General features: G+C 45.1%; 1 long non-coding RNA gene across 5 annotated transcripts in view; it reads right to left on the minus strand.

Moving 5' to 3' along the window:
- Positions 1-591: 591 nt before the first annotated feature.
- The window catches only part of LOC140622829 (uncharacterized), a 69,116-nt gene continuing 45,595 nt past the window's right edge, over positions 592-24,112 (minus strand). For 3 of the 5 annotated variants that reach the window (XR_012022494.1, XR_012022491.1, XR_012022495.1), the window contains 3 exons: positions 12,572-12,893; positions 12,301-12,389; positions 9,043-10,686 (listed from right to left, as the gene is read on the minus strand). This is a non-coding gene — a long non-coding RNA (uncharacterized lncRNA). Of the gene's footprint in view, positions 994-1,300; positions 1,519-2,010; positions 2,166-9,042; positions 10,687-12,300; positions 12,390-12,571; positions 12,894-24,112 lie in introns of those variants that run through there. The other 2 variants (XR_012022492.1, XR_012022493.1) reach the window with 2 other exon arrangements.

Consider the following 24,112-nt stretch of genomic DNA (forward strand, 5'->3'; position numbering starts at 1 on the left):
AAAATGTTCTTAGGCTCTAGGACAGGCCCCGGTTGGGGTGGTGGGAGTAGTTGGTGGCTAAGTACCCTAGGCAAACACTTGGGCCAGCCAGTCCTTGGGGGACACTTCCCACCAGCTGAGGCATGAGCAGGCTCATCTCTTTATCCAGTTCCCTGGCACAACCAGGGCAACATCATGATCCAGATAGGTCAAGGCCAGTGGGTACAGTCCAATCTGACTTCCTTGAAAGTGGCCATAGAGATGTAACATGTAATAGAGATGTAACATGTGGTCCTGAGATTGGTTAATCTGGCTGGCTTCATCACTGGAGGCATTCCTATCTTGTCCAAATAACGCCCATAGAGGCCCAGGAAATGGGAGTCCATCTCAGTGGACTTAGTGTCTACCTGAACAGTGAACATTTAGGAATTTAAGGCCCCCAAAGAAGAAAAATGGGGGGGGGCACTGACATAAAGGCACTCAGAGAACTACTCTATTTAAACTTATAGGTACATCTAATTATGCATACACATAGACACAAAAGCATAGAACCATTTTCTGCCTAGTGGATCACAACGATATGTTGGTGGAAGCTGCAACCTTGGTTCAGTATTGTTTCTGTTCTCTTTTCTTACAACATAGAGCATGTAGCTCTCACATAAGACCAAACAATGGGTTTCAGGAGTAGGCTACCTGTGAGCTAAAGTGTTGTGCCCCCCCCAATTTTAATCACCTCTGAAAGGATTGATTTGCCCTTATGACAACTCTCTTCCCAAAAGGCAGTTTGTTAAAAGAAAGAAATAAATACCACCAAGTGCACAAATTGTTCATGGTTTTCTCTTTGTGTAAGTTATTACGGATAACTCCATAATGATGCTCCAGCCCTGATCCTGGAAACCCTCCTTCCTGTGTGGTTCCTGGCTGGGCTGCTGGAGCCTATCTGAAGAGGGCTGAGATCAGGTGAGCTCAACACGGACTCCCCCATGAAAAGGGGGTCTGGTACAGGGTTGGTCCCTAAAGGAGAAGCCAAAGGAGAGATCTATGTTGAGCTAACACGTTTGCAGGACTTGCTTTGGTTTGCAAATCTCCCTAATCTTTCTTGGCTTTCCATGCCTTTCATTACCATTGTTTACCTGTGGTTGATGAAATTGCAGTGATTTTTAAAGAAGCATTATATTCTTATTTACCCTTTTGGAAAATTTTCTTATTACTAGGGATGTGTGATGAGTGGAAAGGATGTTCTTGGGCCTTATGACGAATGTGTGTGTGCGCGTTACGCTAGATGGACTGCCAATTGCTGGAGGGCTGGGATAGCTTTTCATCATTTTATTCCTCTCTTCCTTTCCCCCTTCCAGTGCCAGCACAATGCCTGGTATCCAGCAGGTGCATTATGGGGAATGAAAGAATTAGAGTCCAAGGAGGGAGTCCCTTAAAACTACTTGGTTGATCAGTCTATGTAATTACAGGATGCTGTTCAATTTTTAACAGCCAAGAAGTTTGAGGGGAGGGATTATTGTCAGCTGGTTAGATTTTAAGTAGCTGCAGGAAAATTAAAGAAAGAAAAATAGGGTCAGTCACCATCACAAAATAACATTCATGAATATTTTTAAGAAAACAAGGATTCTAGACTACTTATTTTGTAAATGTTGGGTGGTGGTGGCTGGGCAGGTACAATCCTTCCTGTACTGAGTGGACTAGAGCTTGCCAGGAGACTCCACCATATTTAGAAAAGAGACTGAAAATAAGGTCATTTCTCTAAATGCTGGCCACACAAAGCTCTCAGAAGCTTCCATCAGTTTCAGAGTTCCTTGGGTTAGTTCTTTTTTGTGAGTGATAGAGATGTAATATGTGGTCCTGTCCCAGTTTTCAGTACCATTCCAAAGAAATGTTTCTAGCCCCCCTGAGCCATCAAATGTTTACTTGCTGTTTGTTGACCACACATACAGCAAACCTGGTGTCAGGGCAGATTCCCCCATTCAGGGCTCCAGGGGGAGGCTGACTCCCTGGCCAGAGTCTCAGAATGGAACTCACCAGAATTTGTGATGCCTGTAGCAAGTCTAGGATTAAACTCCTGGTGAGAGACCATTTCTTTGGTGTCTAGCGATAGTAGAGAATTTGATAACTGTGGGATGAAGGATTTGATCTTGGGTGCTTCCTGCCAGCCTCTCCTGTCCTTCTTCACATCTCTGCAGAAATTTTATTCAGAAAATTACTGTTAGTTCAGAATAGAACACCAAAAAATTCAAAGTGATCTGGTGATTGATTCACTATTGGAAATAATTAAAAAAAAATTAGTCAATGGCTTCTCCCCATCCTCTGGGGGACAAGAAAGTGGTAACCAATTATTCTAGCCCTCTTCGGTAGTCTTTGATCTTCTGTTTAGCATATAGTTTTTATTCATCTGTTAGGTTAACTTTTTCCCTTTTTAAGGAAAAAGGAAACCTAACAACATAAATTACGGCTTTGCCCATGACATAAGTATATATGTGTATGAATAGATATAGATATATAGATATCTATACTATATATAGATATCTGTACTTTTGCAGTCTTTTTGTTTCATTTCTTACCCCTCCCCCCTTTAAATCCCAAAGAGAAGATGCACTGGTGAAGGGTTCATGCCAATGCCTCCTGACGCTGGGTTCTAGAAGATGAGAAGATTCAAGATTGTGTTCTGGTAGATGCGAGAGGCAGCAGTCTCACAACGTCAGACCCCTCTTCGAGCATCTCGGATTACTACTTCATCTCTTGGGTCATTTAATAAACTAGAGGCGGTTTCTCTTGGGCTTAAATCCATTCCACTTCGGCAATGGCTTTTTAAGGCCTCAGGTCAAGAGCGCTAAAGGGATACGGTGTGTCCTGAGGCGGAGGCTGGAGAGTGGGGGTGATGGTGGTGGTGGGCTGCCAGAAGGATTCAAAGCGTCCTAGTGATGCTCTGGCCAGAAGACCTGGCACTGGACGCAGTCAGCAGTCAGCTCTATTCCAGGAGACTTGGCCTTTTCTCACCAACCTTTCAGTGGATTTTCTTAGTCTTATCTCTATAAGGTTGAAACGTATTACAAAGCAGACCTATAATGGCTGCAGAGGGCGACAATTTTTTTTCAGTTTTGGGGCAATGGCTAAGGCTCCTCTTCCGTTGTCACCCATCTGGGGCTCTGTTTTGGATTAGCCGAATGCAGGTAGAAAGCAGCAGGGCTAGGGGTTAGGGGGACAGAGGCAAATGAGAAAGGTCCCTTGTGGTGCAAGTCAAAGCAACCCGAAGTGAGTAAAACTCAGGACAAAGCGGGCAGGTGGAGGGCAAAGTCGGCTCAGGACGGTCCCCGGGTGCACCGTCCTCCAGCCCTGATGGACACAAGGGCAGAATTCCCAGGTGTCGGTCCAGCCCGTGGAGCCTCAGGCTGGAGAGGCTTGGACCAACCACCCCCGACCGGGCGTAGGTTTCGGGTTCTGCGGTGGGTGGGGCGCACAGCCCACTTGGGGGGCTTTTCCGTAGCCTCGCAGGATAACGTCCACCCAGGCCAGAGAACAGCTGCACTTGGGAAGGAAAACTCTTTAAACAAATCATTTTGGTGTCTAATCAATTAGTGTTTGCGCAGTCAAGTACCATAGATTTAACAGAATAATCGTTACTGCCCTTGTCTTTATTTGACCTGCAGACACCTAGAAGATTTAAAAATGAAACGCCAGTGTTCTGGGCTCTCCACCCCTTGCCTGTGCTTCTCTCCAGGGTCTGGTGCCCCTTGCTGGGTCCTTTGTTTTCTCCTGGCCAACTCTTCTCTTTCCTTCCCTTCCTTCGTCTGTCCTTTCCTCTTGACACTTTCCGCACTCTTCTTTCTTTTCTTGCCCACGTGGCTCTGTCCACCTTGCTGGTCTCAGCTTCATGATCCCTTCACTCCAGTGACTGGCAGGAGAACCCATCCTCAGAGTATCCTTTTTGTTCTGGGGGAGCACACCTGCCTTTGGCCCTTAGGGCCCTTGGGGCACAGGAAGGCCCTGGGGGTCCTGTTCATACACTTTAGCTTTGCTGGAGTTCGGAAAAGACCTTCACCTGCGCTGCAGGGCAAGAGTGCTTCTCTGAGACTTGCCACATAAATGTTGAGAGCCTTGGCCCTCAATCCACGAAAACCCGGAGAGAAGGCAGGGCCTGAGACAGGTAGTGTCCCTAGGGATTGGGGTGTGTGTGTGTGTGTGTGTGTGTGTGTGTGTGTGTGTGATGTATCCTCTCTCTGTGGTATGCTTTTCTGAGCTGGGTCCTTGCCCAAGGTCCGGGGGTCCCAGTTCGGAGGGTCTGCAGGTGCTTGTCAATAGCTGCTCCTGTGTCTCCCTCTCCACCTAGTGTGTCTTTTTTCAGGCCTAACCTGTGCGTGTATTTGTGTAGGCATGTGGACTGTGCACCCTGCCAAACCTCCGGCCACCAATGCTGGGATGTGGGAGCCCCTAGCCCTGGGTCAAGACCCAAGAGTGTCGTACGGTTGGTTACCAGGCCCAAGACCTCTGGAGGCAGGGCTAGATGGGACGGGGTTGTAAGGAATTTTGGGGGGATCTGGGTAGTGAAGAACACCTCCACCTCTCATTTTCTCTATTCATCATTTAACCCAAGCAGAGGGTTCAAACCTGACACACATGGGTAGTAGGCTGGTTAAATATAAGGCTGTAATTTTCTAAAAGGGGAAAAAGAATGAATTGGAGGTAAAGCCACCTCCTTCTCCCCACACTGCCAAGCCCCTATGGACTCTGACTGCCCCACCTTAAGCCTGGGTGGTCTTGAGGTCCCTGGAACTGCCTCTTGAGTCTCTGGCACTCACCTGAGAAATTTTGCTCTCAACAATAGATGATTATAATGTACTTGACTAATGCCTGTATTTTCCTGTTTAACATACATTAATCCAAGTAACAAAAAAAAATCAATATTGCTAACAATATTGCAAACAAATCCTAGTTTCTCTCACACAAAAATTGCATCCGATTTCAGTCACTTCTACCCACTTTTTTTTTGTTGTTTCTCCTCACCTACTCTACTTCCTGGCTAACCTGGAATCCAGTTCTGGATTTCAACAGCCTTTCTCTAGAAATCTTGATTTATTATTGTTATTATTATTTACCTTGGGGAAGAACCAGGAACCCTCCAAATCCCAGCCTCCTCTCTTCCAGAGGCCCTTTGAGGACTCTTGAGTTTTCGTCAAACTCTGTCCCTTCTGGTACCAGCGAATGCCCAAAGTCACTGCTCAATACTTTGGATTTTGTTGTTTACCTTCCCTAACAAAAATCCCTATATGGCAGCCCCCAACTCCTCAGAGAACTGGTGTCCATACTGGACTCTCCCGGCCAATCTGCCCCCACCCTTGACACCCGCAGCTAATTGCAGCCAGTGGTTTTTGCTGGGAGATTTTTATGGTTCTTATTATGATTATTTAAAAAAAAATTGGTGTTTTCCACCTGGTAGGAATAAACCGGAGGGGCTAGCTAATGAAGGAACTTAGGTTTGCAAAACACCGTAAATAATTTAGTATTGTATTTCAAGGAAAAAAAATAGCTTTCTTAAATCATCCCCGCAATATAAATTGCAGACTTACAGTATGGTCCTGGTAAGTCTAAATTTTTAAAGGAGCAATATTCAAAGAGACATAGATGTCTGTATTAATTATTTATTCGCCAGTGCCTTCCTTCGTTTCTAACTTATTATTAATTAGGCGCCTCTAGTCTTTCGCAGAGCGCTCCACCGAGCCGGTTGCAGCTTTAAATATGAATTAAAAGCAAATCCAAGCTACTGTAATGCGAAAATTATTCCGTGTCTTGCATGGCAGAGATGAATAGCTGCGTGGATCAATACCGTGAAACTCGGCTCCGAACGACAGGGTTATTGATAGCGTATATTAATGATGTTAATGATGGAAAAAGGAAAACAGCGGCCCACACGACTTAGAAACTTTTTAGCCGCTGAAACCCCGCAATAAAAATGGGTAGGGGGCAGGAATCGGGCTTAAGTGTAATAAGAAAATTATTTATGAATCCGGATAAATGACTTCAGAGTCTTGATGCATTTGAACCTAACGCTCTGGCTCCTGGCGGCCCCGGCTCCAGCTGGGGAGACCGCGAAAACCCCAAGCCGCGGGGAGCTGGGGGTGGGGGGCGTTCCGCCCTCCGCTGCAGCCTCCGGTTGGCCGCCCACCTTCCCCATCCCCGCGGGGTGAGCCCTCTGGGGCGCGGGTTGTAGGCGCTTTTGGAAGTTAGTGGAATGAAGCAGGAGCGAGGCTGATCTCTGCTTTCCCAGAAGGGACCGTGAGGCGGTCGCTGGGGCCCGTCAGCCCCGACTTTGGCCCGATTTCTTCACTGGTACTCTTGGCACCCGCTCCCAGGTCAAATACTTCGGGCTTGAAGGCGGGGGGTGGGGGGGCACCACTAGTCTCATTCGGTACTGTCGCCTTCAGTGCATCTGGCCAAGTCTTTCCGGATGCCCAAAATGCAAACGAGTGGCTCATGCCTGAGAGGAGAGTCGTTTGGATGAAGGGACACTGCTCTCAACGGGGCAGGAAAACTGGGAAGGACGCTTATTCTCGTCCTCCGTGCCTCAGCGGGCTCTTCCCCAGACCCCGGGTGTAACCGGGCCTCAGCGCGCCGCGCAGGGCAGGCGCGGGATCCTGGAGGCTCTCGCTTCCCTGCGCCTGGGGAGGGGAGCGGGCGCTCGGGTTAGGGCCTCGGCTCGCGCACTCGGCCTGGGCGCCGCCCGCCTCCTCCCCGCCGGTCCCAAATATCGACCCGCTTTCCCTTTCTCCCCAGCCGGGGACCAGGGACTGGGAAGTGAAAGGTTAAATACTGACCCTGGAGGACCGCGGGAAAGGTCAAAGCCCGAGGGTCACTCCCAGGCCCGAGGTTCCAGCTCCCTGTGCGGGGCACAGCGCGCCCGGCTCCCTCTCACGGGCTGGGTCTTAGCCCCCTGGAAGCGGTGGCGCGGGAGGGAGGGCGCGGGCTGGGGAGTGGGAGGAGAGGGCGACCCCTCCCTGCAGACTATAAGGGCGTTGATATAGGGGACGCTGCTAGGGTAGTGGGTGGGTCCCCCTGACGTCTCCGTCCTGAGTTTAGTCTTTTGGATTGGAGTAGGAAGTTGGGGAGCTTTTAATTTATGCTTGGGGCTGTCATTTGTTCTCCGTTTCTGGAGGGAGTAGGAGCCACCTGGAGCTGTAGGATGTGTTCCAGGTCAATTACAGTTTCCCTGCCTAGGATGGGGTAATTTTGTATTTTTTCTTTGTTTGTTCTTTTAAATTTTGTTTTTACTCCTTCTTTTTCTTCCTTCCTGTCCTTCACCATCTTTTTCACTAATCCATTTCCTTTTCCTTTCTTTCCCCCTTTCCTTCTTGTTTGTTCTTTCCTCTCCACCTCTCCTTTTTTACTTTCTCCTCCCTTCCTTTTCTTTTTTCTTCCCTCTCCACTTCTTATTGTTTTCTTCTCTGTAGCTTTCCTCCCTCATTTCTTTCCTTCTTCTCTTCCTTCTATAGTTAGGTGGAGGCCTGGCCCACCTCTCTTCACCTCAAGACTTTCTCATGAAAGGTGCCAACTCCATTCTGCACTGAAATCAAATAGTCTTTGTTTTTTAAAAAAGAAAAAGGCAAGTGAACTCCAGAATGCAGAGGAAGCACCCTCTAGGCCCTTTTGCTGTAACTGGTATCCCCTGACGCTTTGGGCTAAGCCTTTGCAGTGGCCCATGTCCAGCTGGCTCAGGGAGCACCCCTTCCCCAGGCTTGGAACTCTGCAAACAGGGACAGTGTGCTCCCCTTGCTAATGCTACTCATGGTGCCATCTGGGCCCAACACATTAACAAGAATCTTGGGTTGTTGTTTTTAGTTTTATTTGACTTTATTTTGGAAAAATTATAGTGAATCTCTGAGGCCATAACTCCTAAAAGCACCAGCTGAGAGCCTTAAATCTATCCTGAGGGTCTAGGAGCAGCCCAGTTGAAACCATTACCAGATAATTAGACAAAAACCAAACTTCCTGCCATTCAGGAAGAGGTGCCTCTCAGCTATCCGGCTTCAAAGTCTACAATCAACTGCATGTTTCAGATTATCACCGGGCTGGGCTGAGTAGATGCAGCGTTATGCCCACACAATCTACCAGCAAGCAGCCATTCTTTGGAAAGGAAACACAACAGACACTGCACAAAAATCACTTGATTCTGGAAAAAATCAATAATGAAATTAGGTTTATTGTCTGCTTATATGATTAAAAATGACAAAGTGTTGCCTTTTATTTTCATAAAAAGACAGAGGGCTGAACAAAATAATTTACTGAGGAGTTCTGCTCCTTTCATTTGCCTAGCAAAACCTGGAAGAGGCTGAAAGGGCAGTTATGATGCTCAGTGTGGGTGCTGGAGACTCCCCGCTCACAGATGAGCTCGCCATCGGAGAAGATGTGTGCCGCTGTGTGTGCAAGGATAATATATTTCCTAATCTCCAGTTTGCAGCAATGCCTGTCCAGCTTCCTCCGTTTTTAGTTCTGCTTCATTCCAAAGAAATGTTGGGCCATTTGTTCCTTGCCCTTAACTTCTTTAACTGAAACCCAGATCCCAGGTCTTGTTCCCCTAAATAACTATAAGGATGACACTCCTTTAGAGGTTACACCATTCTGGCAGCGCCAGAGCCTTTGCTCAGTCAGGGTCTCTCAGATCCCCATCCAGCCACCATGGATCTTCCATCCAAGGAATCACAGCCTCTGGTCCTCCCGTGCCTGTATGCGCTGTGCGTGTGTGTGCCTGACCCTCTTGTGTGTGCTTGGCCGGGATTAGGTTCCCTTCCCCGAAGGCTCACGGGGTTTCCAGAGTCTGGGCAGCAATCAGGAAAATGGGGTTTTGGAAACCTCTGTGGGCTGGATTCTCCAAGTGTGGCGGTGGTGCGCGCATTCAAGGAACACGACTGTTTTGGGCACGCACTGGTTATACCAACGCTGAGAGTTATTTATCTACGTTAAGAACAAGAAGAAACACCCCCTCACCCCAAATTCACCATGTGAATCTTGGCTTAAATTCCGCCCCCCCTCGCCCCCCACCAGCTGCCATCCCCTCATCCCCAGTAGTCCAGTTAGAATCTACCATCATCTCTTAGTTGCTGTTCTTGGGTCAGAGACCAGCGTGCCCAGAACACCCTCCCACTCGTTCACTGCCTTGTTCTAGAACAAAGTGGCTCCCAACCGCGCTAGGGTTCACAGAGCACGGCCTTCGAGAGAGTGTGAATAGCTTCACCGGCACTTAGCACCATTAGGAAAATAACTACTGAGCTAGGTCCTTTAGAGTCTCATGTGCCTTCCGATTTGGAGCTGGCACTCTTTCTGGGGTTGCCTACACCGTGGGCAGGTTTGTTAGAGCCATTAATTGGCTCTCCTTTTATTCTGGAACCGAGAGGACCTATCTCCTATAGGTTTCGGAAATGAAACCCAACCTAACCACCTCTTCTACGGAATCCCCAGGGACATGGCTTCTCCAAGGTCGTCTGGCCTCTTCTTGGGGTCGAGGGCTTAAGGTGAAGCAGGCAGGCGTGGACTGCTTGTTACTTGGAAATCCGACAGGCGCGGCTGGGCGCCGGTATCGGGCTAGCAGTGGTCGAGCCCCACCAGCTTAGCTTTCGCCGGCCGGGTGTCGGGCTCCGCGTCGCTCTCTCCCCTGTCCCGCCGGGCCAACGCACCCTTGAGTCGGGCACCTTTCCCGAACACGTCCAAAGGGAAGAGGAGAGGACGCAGGGGTCCTGAGCAGGCGGGTTCTGAGGAGCCGCCTTAGGGAGGAGGTCCGCGGATGGAGGTTTGGGGCGTCGCGTGTCCTCTGCTGTATGGTAGTTCCAGTTCCTTCCCGTGTCAAGGCTAATTCAGCCACCTACAAACCCGGCTTCTCCATTCCTCTCCGGGTCTTTCTCTCCAACCTCATTTCCCGACTGGCCTCCGTCTCCAGCCTTTAGAGCCCCAGAGCTGCGGGGGGTGAGGGTCAAAGGTCAGACCTTCACTAGGCTTGAGCTTCCACCTGCACCACTGCTGGTGTGGGTGCAGGATTCGCTGGCCTGTCATTCTATTCTGGACGCCCATTGCCAACCGTTAAAGAGAACAGACGCTGATCTCAGAGCTCCCTCCTCCCTTACTTAGCCCTCTCTGATGAGGTGGGGTCTTGGTGTGTGTGGGGGGTCAGTTTAATCTAGGAAATCACATCCAGATCATAAAGTTACTCATCTGGATATTTTAGGAGGTTTATTTTTATTTTGGTGGGGATGGGGAGGTTTAATTATTTCTGCAGGTGTCCAAATTGGGGTGTTTTTTGAGCACAAGATTGGCCACAGGAGCAGGCTTCCATTGCATCATTTCGATTGCCCCAACCCTGGTCAGAGCTGGAAAGAAGTTGCCAGAAGGGATCTAGGAGAGGCAAACGAATGCCTAGCTCTCCAAGTCGGCAGATCTGTTCCAAAGGGGCCGACCTTTTGCTTGAATGGGGGCAAGGTCGGCAGAGTAAAAAGCAGATTTCTATGCATGTTCACGTGGCCCAATGTAATGAACACATCTCCATCAATTCCTGGAGGCAGAGGGCTCAATTTACTTCAGTTTTAGCAGAGCAACGTCCTCAGCCTTAGCTTTGACTGACTATAAAGCAGCGGAGTAGTTAGAATTCTCTCTCCAATGAAAGTGATGGTCAATAGAATTCTCGGTATCAAATGAGCAATAATTTGCTGTGGCTACATGCTGGATAATGAAAGATGTTAGCAGGATCAATAAAAAATGAAAACACTTTTACTTACATCTTGAGTTACTGTTTTAAGAGAGGGAAAGGGATGCAACAAACCCAAAGCTAGGTTCAGAGCCTCCTCACACTCCCCTCAGACACACAAAGCTCTGTCACCACCAGACGGAGGCTCTTTGTAGTCAAGGCCTCTACCTTACTCCCTCTGTGCTCATAGAAGACTAGGTTATTTATATCAAATTAACCCCTGAGAAACCTGTAATTTATTAACTATCAAGACATTAACATTTTCACTTTTTTTTCTACAGCCAGAAATATATTTTAAATTGTTTTCCACCAGAACTGAAGGTCACCTAATTGGTTGTAGTTTGCCGAAAAAGTAGGAAAGCATCCTAAAGCTGAACTGTCCTTTGAAATTCCTAAAAATAAATGTGCACTTGACCAAGATACCCAGGAGGACCTGTGTTCTTTGGTTGTGCACACACAGGCAAAGGCATAGATTTAATTCTTTTTGATTTGTTACATACAGCCATTAAATCTGGACACTTCAGATCTTAAACTTGCTCTTTCCAGACTATTTAATTCCCTCATCTTCTTTCATAGTCATTTCATCTGTTCAATTTGTTTTCAATTTGCACTGGGTTTATTTGTACCTTCCAGTCGGCTTTTTTCACCATTCAATCCCAAATACTCCCCCTACATATCTGGTCTTTAAGAAACCTATTGTGAAATGATCAGGAAAGCATCCTATATTTTTTAAGTTTTACAAATACTTAAAAAATGAGAAAAATATCCCAAGTGCTCTGCATAAAACAAGTACAACGAAAAAAGCTCATGGACAGTCAGCTTTCAGCAGCAGAACCAATATAAGCAAAGAACATTGGCAAATGCATGTTTGGCTGCTTCTGTGGGTTTAAGAAGCCTACGTTTTCTCATCACTTAAAAAAAAAAAAAACATAAAGAAGGAAAGCGAAAGAAAGAAAGGACACAAATTTAGTTGCCGTTTTTTGCTCTCTGACCAGAAGAGCTGGTTCTGCCACCGAGATAATGGTCAGTGCTGCGATAACAGTGGCCTGTGAACATCTTTAGCAGGTTTGGCCTGGATTTGGAGAGACAACCAAGCAACCTGGGAGATTCAGAAAGCGGGAAGCAGTCTAAGAAAGTGTAGACAAGTTTCATACGGGGGATTTGCCCCCGGTTTGTGAATTCCTCTGGCTCGAGTTCCACAACGCGCACCAATGCAGGTGCGGTTCTGCAGCCGTTCGCTGCTTCGCAGGAGAACCGCGCACAAACCGCAGACACGCGCTCGCGTACCGGCCACCCAGCTGGGCACGCCGGGATATTTACACCCTGCTTGGGAGGCCTCCTCCCAGCCCTTATTTGCTACTTTAAACTCGCCAGGAGGACCCGTTAGCGGCCGTGGCTGGGAGGGCAGGCGGGAGGGGGGCGCCCCCGCTTGGCTCCCGGGCCGTGACGCGGCTTCTGCCCTCCGCCCTCGGCTCCCACCCCGTGTGGCTACAAGCTCAGCAGTGGACCCGCGTGGCCGGGCCCCTGAAGCCCCTGCCCCGGCCTACCCAGCCCCCCTCCCCCCGCACGCGCCTGTGAGACTGGCTTACCCCGGTGGGCGAGTCGCGGCGCATTAGCGGATTTCATGGCAAGTTGCTTCTGTGACAAGCGATCAGGTTTGCGTTGGAGGATTTGCCCCCTAGGAGGGAGGGAAACGAGAATCAATCTGCATAATTTCAAATGTGAAAGAAATCGGGAAACTGGGGAGCCTAATTTCAGGTGCCCTAATTACCCCCTCCCCCAGAACCTGTAAACCGCCCCACCCGGCTCCCGCATCAATGAACACTAAGAAAAATAATCCGCACAGGTCGCAGGTGATACCTTTTATTGTGCTCATTTTAAAGACGGGGACGAGTTGGCCCCCTCCACGAAGCCTTTCTCGACAGCCTGGCCCGGGGCAGGTGGGTCAGCCAGGCCGCTCCTGGGCCCGCGGATTCCTGCAGGGTCTCGAGGTGAGGGGTGCGAGAAAGAAAGACCTCGGGCTCGGTGCCAAGCGGCCCCCTTTGGCGCGCAGGGTCTGCGCCAGACGCACAAACCCAAATTCCCTCCAGCGCCTTCGGCTCCATCTTTAAATCCAGGCAAAGATCAATTCTCCCTCTCCCTCGCACACACACATTTGCAGCCATAAATAAACAGCTCCCAGCTAAATCAGGAACCGGAGAAGAGAAAGAAAAAGGAAGAACAGAAAAAGGATCAGAACCAGAGCTCGGGTCTCGCTTCTCCCAGCAGCAGGATGGCTCTTTTTGGTCAGGCCAGCCTCGCATTTGGGGTTGCAACTTGCATTTGAATAGCTGCCTGGGCTTGTTATGGACCCGGGAAAGCTCTGAAAGGGAATCACTATGCAAATTGTCCCAGTTACAATCGAAAGGTTCGATCTTCAGGAGCTGCCTGACGGAAGTTGATGTCAGCTATCTGTGCATTAGGGTTGCATTACCGCCTTCGCTGGCCTCCTCACCACCCCCTCTCGCGCCTGCCGGGGATGCTTTTTTTTTTTTTTTTTTTTTGCTTATGTGTATATTTTCCCTCAGTAATTAAAAAAAGGGGGGAAAAGGGCTGAAGGTGGCGGTGTAGCTGGCTCGGGCCTGAGAGGCCCACGGGTGGAGGGGGAGGAGGTGTGGTCGCTCCGGCGGGTAGGAGAAGGGGGGGGGAAGGTCATTCTTTTGCAGCAGGTGTTGATGGTGTGTCTGAAATCAAACATTTAGAAACGTTTTTTTAGCGCTTTGCAGGACTAGGTGGCGGTGAGGGGTGGGGGCGGAGATGTCTGCCTCCGCCCGCCTGCTTGATCCTACAATGCCGGCTGCAGATCAATACCCGCTCACTGTAATCCCAGTAATTGTAGGACTCGCAGCTTTTATTTAAAAAAAAAAGAGAGAGAGAGAGAGAGAGAGAGGACACTACGGGTAGTCTGCTGAGGCAGCGCGGCTAGACGTGGTGCCCCCGGGCGCCTTTCTGGGCGCCCATCTTTTACCCTGGAGCCCTCGAAGCTCCCCGCAGTGGGGTGGCTTTAAGATTCCAGCGCGCAGGTATTAGCCTGGGAGGCTGGGGGCCCGCGGAAAGGGCACTCGCTCGAAGGCGCTCCTGGCTACTCGGGGCAGGCCGCGTGCTGCAGGGCTGGCGGCCTGGGATCCGGCTTTTCCCCGGCCTCCTGGCGTGCCCCGGAGGGCAAGCCAGGTCTGGAGATGGCCGTTCTGCGCTTGGACACTGGCGTGTTGGCCTTCGGTGGCAGAGGCTCCACGTTCTGGGCCACGCACGAGATGGTGGAACATGGGCCTTCCCGCAGAGACGGTTTTGCCCTGCGACGGTCGCTTCCCAGGGCTCGAAGCTGGGCCAGGCTGCGAGCTGCCGCGGAGAATGCCCAGTGTGGGCCTACCCTGGGCGCTCTGCCTGGGAAGCTGGCAGGGGCACTAGGATCTGGAGGTTTTCCCCCGCGGCCGCTAAGGCTTTGGTTTCCTTCCTGAGCGCGACCATGACCCACCGACCGCGCAGTGCCCGTGGGCCGGGTGTGTTCCTCAGGGCGCCTGCTGCCTCTGTCACCCGCCCTTTGCTGGCAGAGTCGGGGCAGGACCGCTGGGGCCTGGGGCCGCAGCCCCCGCGCGGCTGGCAGTGCGCAGCTTCTGGCGACCTCGAAGATGACCATCTGTCATTCAATTAAGGTTTCAGGGCAGCTGATGGGGGAGCCAGGGTCAGCGACCCCAGGACAAAACGGCCTGCTGCCTCGCATAGGAGAAGTTCAAATGTTAAATGCAGAACATTGTGCCCTCTCCCAGCCCTGGCCCCCGCCCGGCCGCAGGTCTGGCCGGTGGACAGCAGCGGGGTGAAGGGCAGCGGTCATTAGCACTTAGATTTCAGCTCTGGGCCGGGCTCCTTCTGTTGGGTCATTTTGACCAGAGAACCTTTAACCCTTTCATGCCAGCTCTCCCTCTAGGGAAGGCCTGCTTGTCTGAATGAGGAAAGAAAGAGAGGGATCAGATGCACCCATATAAAGAGGAGTTAAACTCTTTCTGGCCACTTGTCTATTAGAGAAGCAAATCTACAAGATAGAAGGAAAAGTTTCTTATAGCCAAAACAAACTAAAAAGTCTTCATAAAGTTCTATTTTTTTAAAAAAACATTTTATTTATTTGACAGAGAGAGCACAAGCTTGGGGTGGAGGGCAGAGGGACAAGTCGACTCCCGCTGAGGAGGGAGCTGGTTGCAGGCCTCAATCCCTGGAACCCTGAGATCATGACCCCAGAAGAAGTTAGACTCCTCACCGACAGAACCACCCAGGTGCCCCTTATTTTTTAATTTTTAGTTTTGGGTAGGAAGTACATTCATTAAGTGTGATCATGAAGCCACTGGTCTAATGTGGGCAGAATGGGTTTGTAAAAACTCCAGACTTTTCTCCCATAATTATGTTTATCCAAACGTGTGAATGGTGGTGAGCATTAGCCAGCTATAGACAACTTCATTTAAAGTGTTGGTGATGAAAAGTCTCTCTTGCAATCAGCCTCACCTACAATTGAAAATAGGTTGGGTATTTGGCCTTTCCCTTTTGGACTTTCCCATAATAAAATGAGGCAAAAAATTTTTCTTTAAACTAATAGAATTCCGAAAATGCATTCATTAAGCATACACAGGCTGTGGGCATTTAGGTGTTGCTATTATTGGCTTCCTGACACTAGATAGAAGGAAAAGCAGCTGCATACTTAGCCATTTTCAGTGGAAGATCCAACTATTCCTCTCAATTATTAACCATGAAGCCTGAAAACAACTCTATTAGCAAGATATCATTTCAAAGCTTGGAAAACTAGGTTCTTCAGCAGGCTTGTTAGTAATTGAGTAAGGACCCAGTGCTTCTGGCTTCCAGCCCCAGTTCTCAACATTAAACCCTAACTCCTACTTTTTTGGAAGTAACTATCATGAAATCAATTAATCAATCAAACATCCAGCATTGAAGTACCTTAGCAAATTTTTCATTGGATAACAATGAATAATGCATGGCCCTCCAGTATATTGACTGTGGTAAATGGTCTTTAAGGTAAGGTGCTGCAACAAGTACCTTTAAATAAAATCAAAATAAAAAGTTTACCACAATCATAATAAATTGTTCAGTCATCTTCCTATTGACTCACACAGCATCTTTCTTCAGGGGCATTCGGAGTTATTTTTTCCCCCTTACAAACAGACCAGAACAAATTGATGAATTGAGCTTTCACTATGCTAATTTAGACATTATAAATATTTAATTAACATCCCTAATAGCCAGTCATAGTGGGCTCCCACTCTACTTTACACTGTTCTTAATCTAAAGTAAATGCTTTTCCCATTAATAGCTTGATGCCATATTAGCTGCTTCCTCGGTAAAAGGGCCCCATTTAGTCCAAAAGGAGGGGGTCATTGAGTAGTCTGCATTAGACAGAGGTTTCTTCCTGTTTGTAAAGGATCCTGGGAATAGTATCAAGTCTCTACAGATTCTACCTTTCCCAGTTCTTGCTCAAGTGAGATGATCCTAAGAATAGGAACAATGTCTGGATATTATTTTTCTAGACAATGTAACCTTTTTGTGGTTGTACTATAATAAAAACTTATTTTAGTAAGGCTTACATTAAAAGGTGGATTATAGAAAATGGATGACAAATTTCAAACCATGGAATGTACTAGTCTTTTCTACAGAGTGGTGCAGTGAAAAGAATTCTGAACCAAGGGTCAAGTGATCTAAGTTCAAATCCTGTGACACTCACTAGCAGTGGGACTCTTGGGCAAGAGATTTAACCCCTCTGAGATTCAGTTTGCTCTTTTAATGTGTATATAATTAATGTCTGTGCCACAGGGTTGCTTTAAAGATTAAATGAGAGAATAGATGTGAAATTGCATGGCATATAGTAGATAATTAATATTGGGTTAATTCATAAATGACTTCCAAATATTCATTAACCTTTCTGTCCTTTTTATTTATTCTTGTCTTCTCTCAAATATCCTGTTATCATCATCTAACATGATATTTGCAAATGTTTGTCTCATTAATTCTTGGATCTAGTTTCTATAATGTGAATTGGAGAGAGAGTGGGAGGCCAAAATCCTGTTCAGCAAGCGGTGTTAAAACAGATACCAGAATTTAGACTTTTAAAAGCTGTGAGTCACAAACTCTAATCACTGAAATGTCCTTATACAACAGCCCGTGTGTGGTTTAGAAAGACTCCAGAAGCAGCCTTGTATATCCCAGGGGGCAGGAATCAGGCCAGAATGGAGATTTCACGAAATTAGAAACTCTCTGGGCTGATCTAACTCTGGGGCCTGATTCTGCAGATGCTGAACATGAGAGTAAACAGCTGAAGATGGAAAGAGAAGCCTCAATTTAAACTTAAAACACTGGAAAGATAAGCCATCTTATTCTGATAATATTTCCCAAAGAATTTGAAGAAAAAAATGGAATTGACTTATTAGATGTTGCTGGTTGCAGAGACAATAGAAACTCTGAATTATTATTTACCAGCACAAAATAAATACTACCTAATGTAATTTAGACATTAATATTGGCAATTTATTTATCTAGATACAGTAAATATCCTAGTAAAATCACATTATTTTGTTTTTTTGTACAAACAAAATTTCCCTTTTTAGTTTTGGTTAGCAGTGGAAAAGCTCAGAAAGATCAATAGGAGAGGGATGAAAGATTGGCTGAAGATGACTTCCTAAGTAGCAGAGTAGTAGGAGGTATACACAAACACAGCAGAGTCTGGCATTGCTAGTTCACTCTCTCTTCCTTGAACTGCTTTTCCAATTCCTTGCTCTCTCTCTCTCTCCCTCTCTCATTTTTCTTTCTACTGTGTGAAGATTCATTAAAAGAAAGGGAAATGTTTTTGCATGTCCCCTCCCCTTCCCCAGTATTTTATTTTATTATGATTATTAAAGATTTAATTTTTTTTTTTATTTGAGAGAGAGAGAGCAATGGCAGGGGGAAGAGCAGAGGGAGAGGAAGAAGCAGGTTCTTCATTGAGCAGGGAGCCAGACAATGGGGCTCAATCCCAGGACCCTGGGATCATGACCTGAGCTGAAGAAGACACTTAAATCCCTTAACCCACTGAACCACCCAGGTGCCCCTCCCCATCATTTTGTTTTGAGATACCCATGGGAAATGTTTTTGACCAGTGGTTCCCAGGGGTGTGTCCCAGAGTGTTAGTTCTTGAGGACACCTTTCCTTCTAGGGGAATGCTTAGTGTGGGTTTAGCGAACTCTCATTATTCACCTCTTAGGCCTTCTGAGTGAGGACAATGGGCCTGTTGGAGGTAAGCTATGGTGAGTTGTCCCTAAAGCTCCTAGGAACAGGGTAGAAAGTGATTGGCAGTTTGGAAAACATAATGTTTGCACAGCCATCCACCGCCCACTGTGTGCCAGGCACAGGAGTTAAGAGGAAACAGAAAGTGTTTGTTGTTCCTGATCTGAGGGAAGTGAAATATACTTAGATGCTATTTCAGAGATCTGAAGAAAGCTGTGGGAATCAAGAGGATGGGTAGCTGCCTGGGGCAGAGAGTTTGTCACCGAAGGCTTTCTGCAAGGAAGCAAATCTTCAAGCTCAGGAGGAGAAATGGAGTTGAGCAAGTGAAGATGAGGACGTACTGGGGACGCAGAAGCAAAGTGAAATAATATGTGCTAAGGCATTGCAGTCTGAGTGTTCAACCTGGCAGGCATGATGATGCACAGCTCCAGAAGTCCGCTAGGGCCTGTGAGGGGCCTTTTTGCCAAGTTGGGCTTAAATTTTATACTTTACTCAACAGGGAACCATATAAAATTTTTAAGCAGGCAAATGAGATGATCTGATTTGTTGCTTAGTAAAATAACTGATGGCAGAATGAGGAGGTTGGGGACAGGAAGGCCAATATAAAAATGACAAAAACAGCAAACCAAAACTAGTATTCATACTCTTGGTGCTTATGAAGACTGAATTCCCAAATCTCTGTTTCTTTTAATTTAACCACAGAGAAATCACAGTTTTAAATTTATCTGAAGAGAGTAAATGTGATTATTTTTTCTATTTCCTATTACTTTTGGTTAATTTTGTAAGATTTTTTTTTTAAGATCTTATTATTTATTCATGAGAGACACACACAGAGAGGCAGAGACATAAGCAGAAGAAGAAGCAGGCTCCCCTCAGGGAACCCAATGTGGGACTTCATCCCTGAACTCCAGGATCATGTCCTGAGCCAAAAGCAGAGCTTAACTGCTTAGTCATCCAGGCATCCTTGTAAGTAATACTCTAAGTACTCCATAGCTTTGCCTTTGGACCTTGTTTTCTTTTCAACTTGATTTGCATTTTTGGGGGGGATAACCATTGTTCCTGGACTGGAAGCTTGTCTTCAGTGGTGGTGGAGCTGGTCATATTCAAACAAAACACAAAGCAACTCAGAAAGCCTTAAAGAATAAAATGGATCTTCATTATCTGTCTTCTTGGAAGTGTCTTAAAACCTGCATTGCTCTTTTTATAGATAGCATTCCATATCTTAAATTTCTTAAAGTTCCTCTTTAGACATGTCTTTATTTTTTCTCCCAAAGTTTCTCCTCTTCTTCTTTAGTATTGAAATTCCTATAATGTTGGGTGTAGCAATGTGCCCAGATATGCAACTGTGTCTTCTGGTCTCTCAGTAAAAGGGTAGTGGTCCATGAGAAGTAAGTGGGGGTCTTATAGTGAGACTTTCAGAAAAGTACTTTAAAGGAGGCTGAATCAGCTGGATGTTTGACCTTAGGTCTTGCCCCTTTCTTTTTCCTGATATCTGGATCATGGAGACTTCCTGGTTGGAGCTGCAGCGATCATCTTGCAACTATGAGGCATTTTTCAGGGTAAAAGCTATATGTTAAAAATGGTGTGGCAGAAAGGTAGAAGTAGCCTGGTCCAAAGGACCATGGAATCATCATTCCAGCCCTTAATTGTGTACTTCTGGATTTTTTTCACGAGAGAGAAATAGACCTTTATCATATTTAAGTTAAGATTATTACAGATGTATTACTAGCAGCTGAATGTATTTCTAAGTGATACAACCTCCACAGACCTTGAAAGTAGATTCTAAAATCTGGCAATCCTGGCATGAGTGTATTGACATTATTATCAATCAAAAATATATTTCCTTATTTTCTTGACTTTGACAGTCTGCAACTTGTCATTGCAATGTTGCTTATTTCCCTTGTTGTCCTATTGCTATGAGGGTACATTTTGATTTCTTGTTACTAATCCTATCACTAGTATTTATTCCATGTCCTCCTATTCATATGTTTTCTCTTATTTGTCTGTTTCTCATATGAAATGGCTTTGGATTTCTTGTATTTCTCAACTCAGACTTATTCATTATTGATAGTTGTATGCTTCTAATTACTTTATTAGGTGTTCCAGTTCTCCTCAGTCTTAGGAAAATATATGATTACTAACAAATTAGCACATATAATGAAAAGTATTCTTTTTAAAAATAAAATTTGGTGGCACCTGGTAGCTCAGTGGTTGAGTGTCTGCCTTTGGCTCAGGTCATGATCCTGGGGTTCTGGGATTGAGTCCTGCATCACGCTCCCCGTGGGGAGCCTGCTTCTCCCTCTGCCTATGTCTCTGCCTCTCTCTGTGTCTCTAATAAACAAATAAAATCGTTAAAAAATAAAAATAAATTTTAGCTTTCAAATAAAAATAAATCTTGAACCATACTGATAAAGATATTCCATGTTTTTCTGAGTTTTTAGTTTTGTTTTGAAATGTCAAGGATCCCTAACTAGATTTTTGATGTTAGATAATTACTGATAGTCCTTTAATAATGTTAAATATCTTAAGACTTATTTTTTTTTGCCATAGTGACAATACAAATGCCATTTTGCTCTATAGAGATAATCTGAGTTGGAATCATATCACAATTTTCAGAGACAGAAAATGATGTAAATGTTTAAAACATGGTTCTTTAAATATGAATGTAAGAGATGTGGCATTATAGTTCTTAAGACTTTTTGTAATATCAGGTGGATATTTGATGCTGCCTTAGTTATTACTCTGCAGGATGAATTATAGGCTGAAGTTCATTAGCATTTACTTTACATTTAAGTTAGGTAAATGAGGTAGATATGGCTATTTCCTGCGTTATGACTTTGCATGTTTGTTTCAGTTTTACAACTGTCAAAGAAGAACAATAGTATCTGCCTACTAGTTTCAAATTAAAGTCTTTTATTATTTTATTTATTCATTTAAAAATTATTTATTTGGGAGAGAGAGAGAGAGCGAACATAAGTGGACAGAGGGAGAGAAGCAGACTCCTTGCTGAATTTGGAGCCCAATGTGGGGCTTGATCTCACAACCTTGAGATTGTGACCTGAGCTGAAATCAAGAGTTGGGTGCTTAACCAACTGAACCACTCAGGCACTTCTACTTATTTTTTATTTTGTTTTTATTTAAGAGGCACATATAAGGCAGTGCAAATGTTAGGTATGAAAGAAAAAGGACAGAGATAGTATCAGGATAATCCTTTAATTTGGTTGTTGATATAGGTGGTATGCCACCTTCCCTCTGCTCACCCCATCAAAGTTGAAATATATCTTGTTAAAATGGACTAATTTGGTAGTTAAAGAATAGTAGTTGAGTGCTACAGTGGCACAAGACAAGATTGGAGACTTGGAACTCAAAAAAAGAAAAAAAAATTGGAGACTTGGGCAGGGACTGGACCACAAAGGCCCTTTGGGCCAAAATGTTAAAGACCTCTGCATTGTACTTCAAATGCAATGGGAAGCCACTGAAGAATTTTTAACAGAGTGACATGATCTAATTTGTGTTTTAAAAGATTTCTGTGGCTGCTGTATGGGCAATGAATAATAGAGATTGACAAGTGGAAGTGGAAGTTGAAGGGGCTATTGCGGATTCAGGTGAGAGATGATGGTGGCCTAAGGTGGTGGACTAAGGTGGAGAGGAAGAAAAATGAAACTTCTGAATGTTAGTTTTTTTCAAATCTTTCCAAAAAATTGAAGAGGAGGGAACACTTCCAAACTAATTTTATGTGGCCAACATTACCCTGATACCAAAACCAGACAAACAATCAAAAGGAAAGAAAACTATAGGCTAGTATCTCTGATGGACTTTGTGATATTGGGATTTATAATAAGAAATATATATTTGGTCTTGGTCCCATTTCTAACACAGAGCTCCAGAAACCCTGTAATTTCCTAAGTGATGAGAATTGTAAAGGTGTCTTTTGTTACATTAATGAGATGACTTGTGGACCCCACCTAACAATGGGGCCTGGCTGCCAGGAGAATTAACTAGATGATTAGAGGGCTGGAACTTTAAGTCCCACTCCCTATCCTCCAGTCAATGTAGAGGGGTTGGAGGTTGAACCAATCTCCAATGACCAATGATTTAGTCAATTATGCCTAGTAATAGGCCTCCCCTGAAAAGAGAATTCAGAGAACTCCTGGGCTGATGAACACATGGAAGTTCAAGGAGAGTGGCATGGAAACTCTACAGTTTCTCCATACCTTGCTCTATGCATTTCTTCCATCTGGCTGTTCCTGAGTTATATCCTTTTATAATACATAAAACTGATGATACAGAAAGTAATATATTTCTCTGAGTTCTGTGAGCCACTCTAGCAAATTAATCTTACCAAAGGAGGGGAAGTGCTGATTTATAATCAGTTGGTCAGAAGTACAGATAACAACCTGGACTTGTGACTGGCATCTGAAGTCAGAGGGGGGCAGTTTTGTAGGGTTGAACCCTTAACCTGTGGGATCTGATGCTATCTTTGGATAGATATTAAAATTGAGTTGAATTGTAGGATACCCAGCTAGTATCAGATAATTGTCTGTTGGAGATGTGGGAGGACTCCCTGCTCCACACATGATACTTGGTGACTGGACATCTTTAAAACATAGATGCAAAAATCTTAGACAAAAATACTAGCAACCTGAATTCAACAGCATATTAAAAGGATCATATGCCATGACCAAATGAGATTTATCTCTGGAATGTAAGGATGGTTCAAAATAAATTAATAATAAATTAACAAAATAAATAATATGATATATCACATTTACAGAATAAAGGATAAAAATCACATGATCATCTCAGTTAATACAGGAAAAGCTTTTGATAATATTCAACACATTTTTATGATAAAACCCTCAACAAATAGGAGTAGAGGAGAATTGCCTCAACAAAATAAAGGCCATATATAGAAGGCCCATAGCTAACATCATATCTCAATGGTGAAAAACTGAAAGCTTTTCCAGTAAGATTGGGATTAGGACAAGGATGGTTATTCTCATTATTTCTATTCAAAATATATAGTATTAGAAGTTCTAGCCAGAACAATTAGTCTAGAAAAAGAAATAAAAGGCATCCAAGCTGGAATGGAAGAAGTAAAATTATCCCTGTTTGCAGATGATATGATCTTATATGCAGAAAACCTTAAAGACTCCACTAAATGAAACCTGTTGAAACTAATGAACACATTCAGTAAAGTTTCAGAATACAGTCAACATATAAAAATCAGCTATGTTTCTATACACTAAAAACAAACAAAAGGACTGACTTAGTAAAACAATCCCATTTAGAATAGCATCAAAAGAATACAATACTTAGGAATAAACTTAGCCAAAGAAATGAAGGAATTATATACTGAAAACTACAAAACATTGGTGAAAGAAATCAAAGACACAAATGAATGCAAAGACATTCTATGTTCACAGACAAGAAGACCGAATTTTGTTCTTTTTTTATGAAGGCTTAATATTTTTAAAATATCCATATTACTCAAAGCAATCTGTGATACAATGTGATCCCTATCAAAATCCCAATGGCATTTATTTTCAGAAAGAGAAAAAAACAATTCTAGAAATCATATGGAACCAGAGAAAACTCTAAATAGCCAAATCAATCCTGGAAAAGCAAAGCAAAGCTGAAGGTATTACAGTTCCTAATTTCTTGCTCTCTTTTTTTATAAAAGAATTATTTATTTATTTAACAGAGGGACAGCAAGCACAGCACAGGGAAGGGCAAAGGGAGAGGGAGAAGCAGGCTCCGTGATAAGTAGGGAGCCCAATGCAGGGCTTAGACAAAATAGATGACAGGACCCTGGGATCATGACTTGAGCAGAAGGCAGGTGCTTAACCGATTGAGCCACCCAGGCACCCCACTTCCTGATTTCAATATATATTACAAAGCTCTAGTAATTAAAATAATATGGTACCAACATAAAGACAGATATATAGACCAATTGAACAGGATAGATAGCCCAGAAATAAATCAATGCATATATAGTATGCTCACATATATGAGAGTATATATATATATAGACATGCAATGTCTGACAAGGGTGCCAAGAACACATAATGGGTAAAGAATAGTCTCTTGGATGAATGGCTCTAG

This window comes from Canis lupus, chromosome 32 (assembly GCF_048164855.1).
Source record: "Canis lupus baileyi chromosome 32, mCanLup2.hap1, whole genome shotgun sequence".
NCBI lineage: Eukaryota > Metazoa > Chordata > Mammalia > Carnivora > Canidae > Canis > Canis lupus.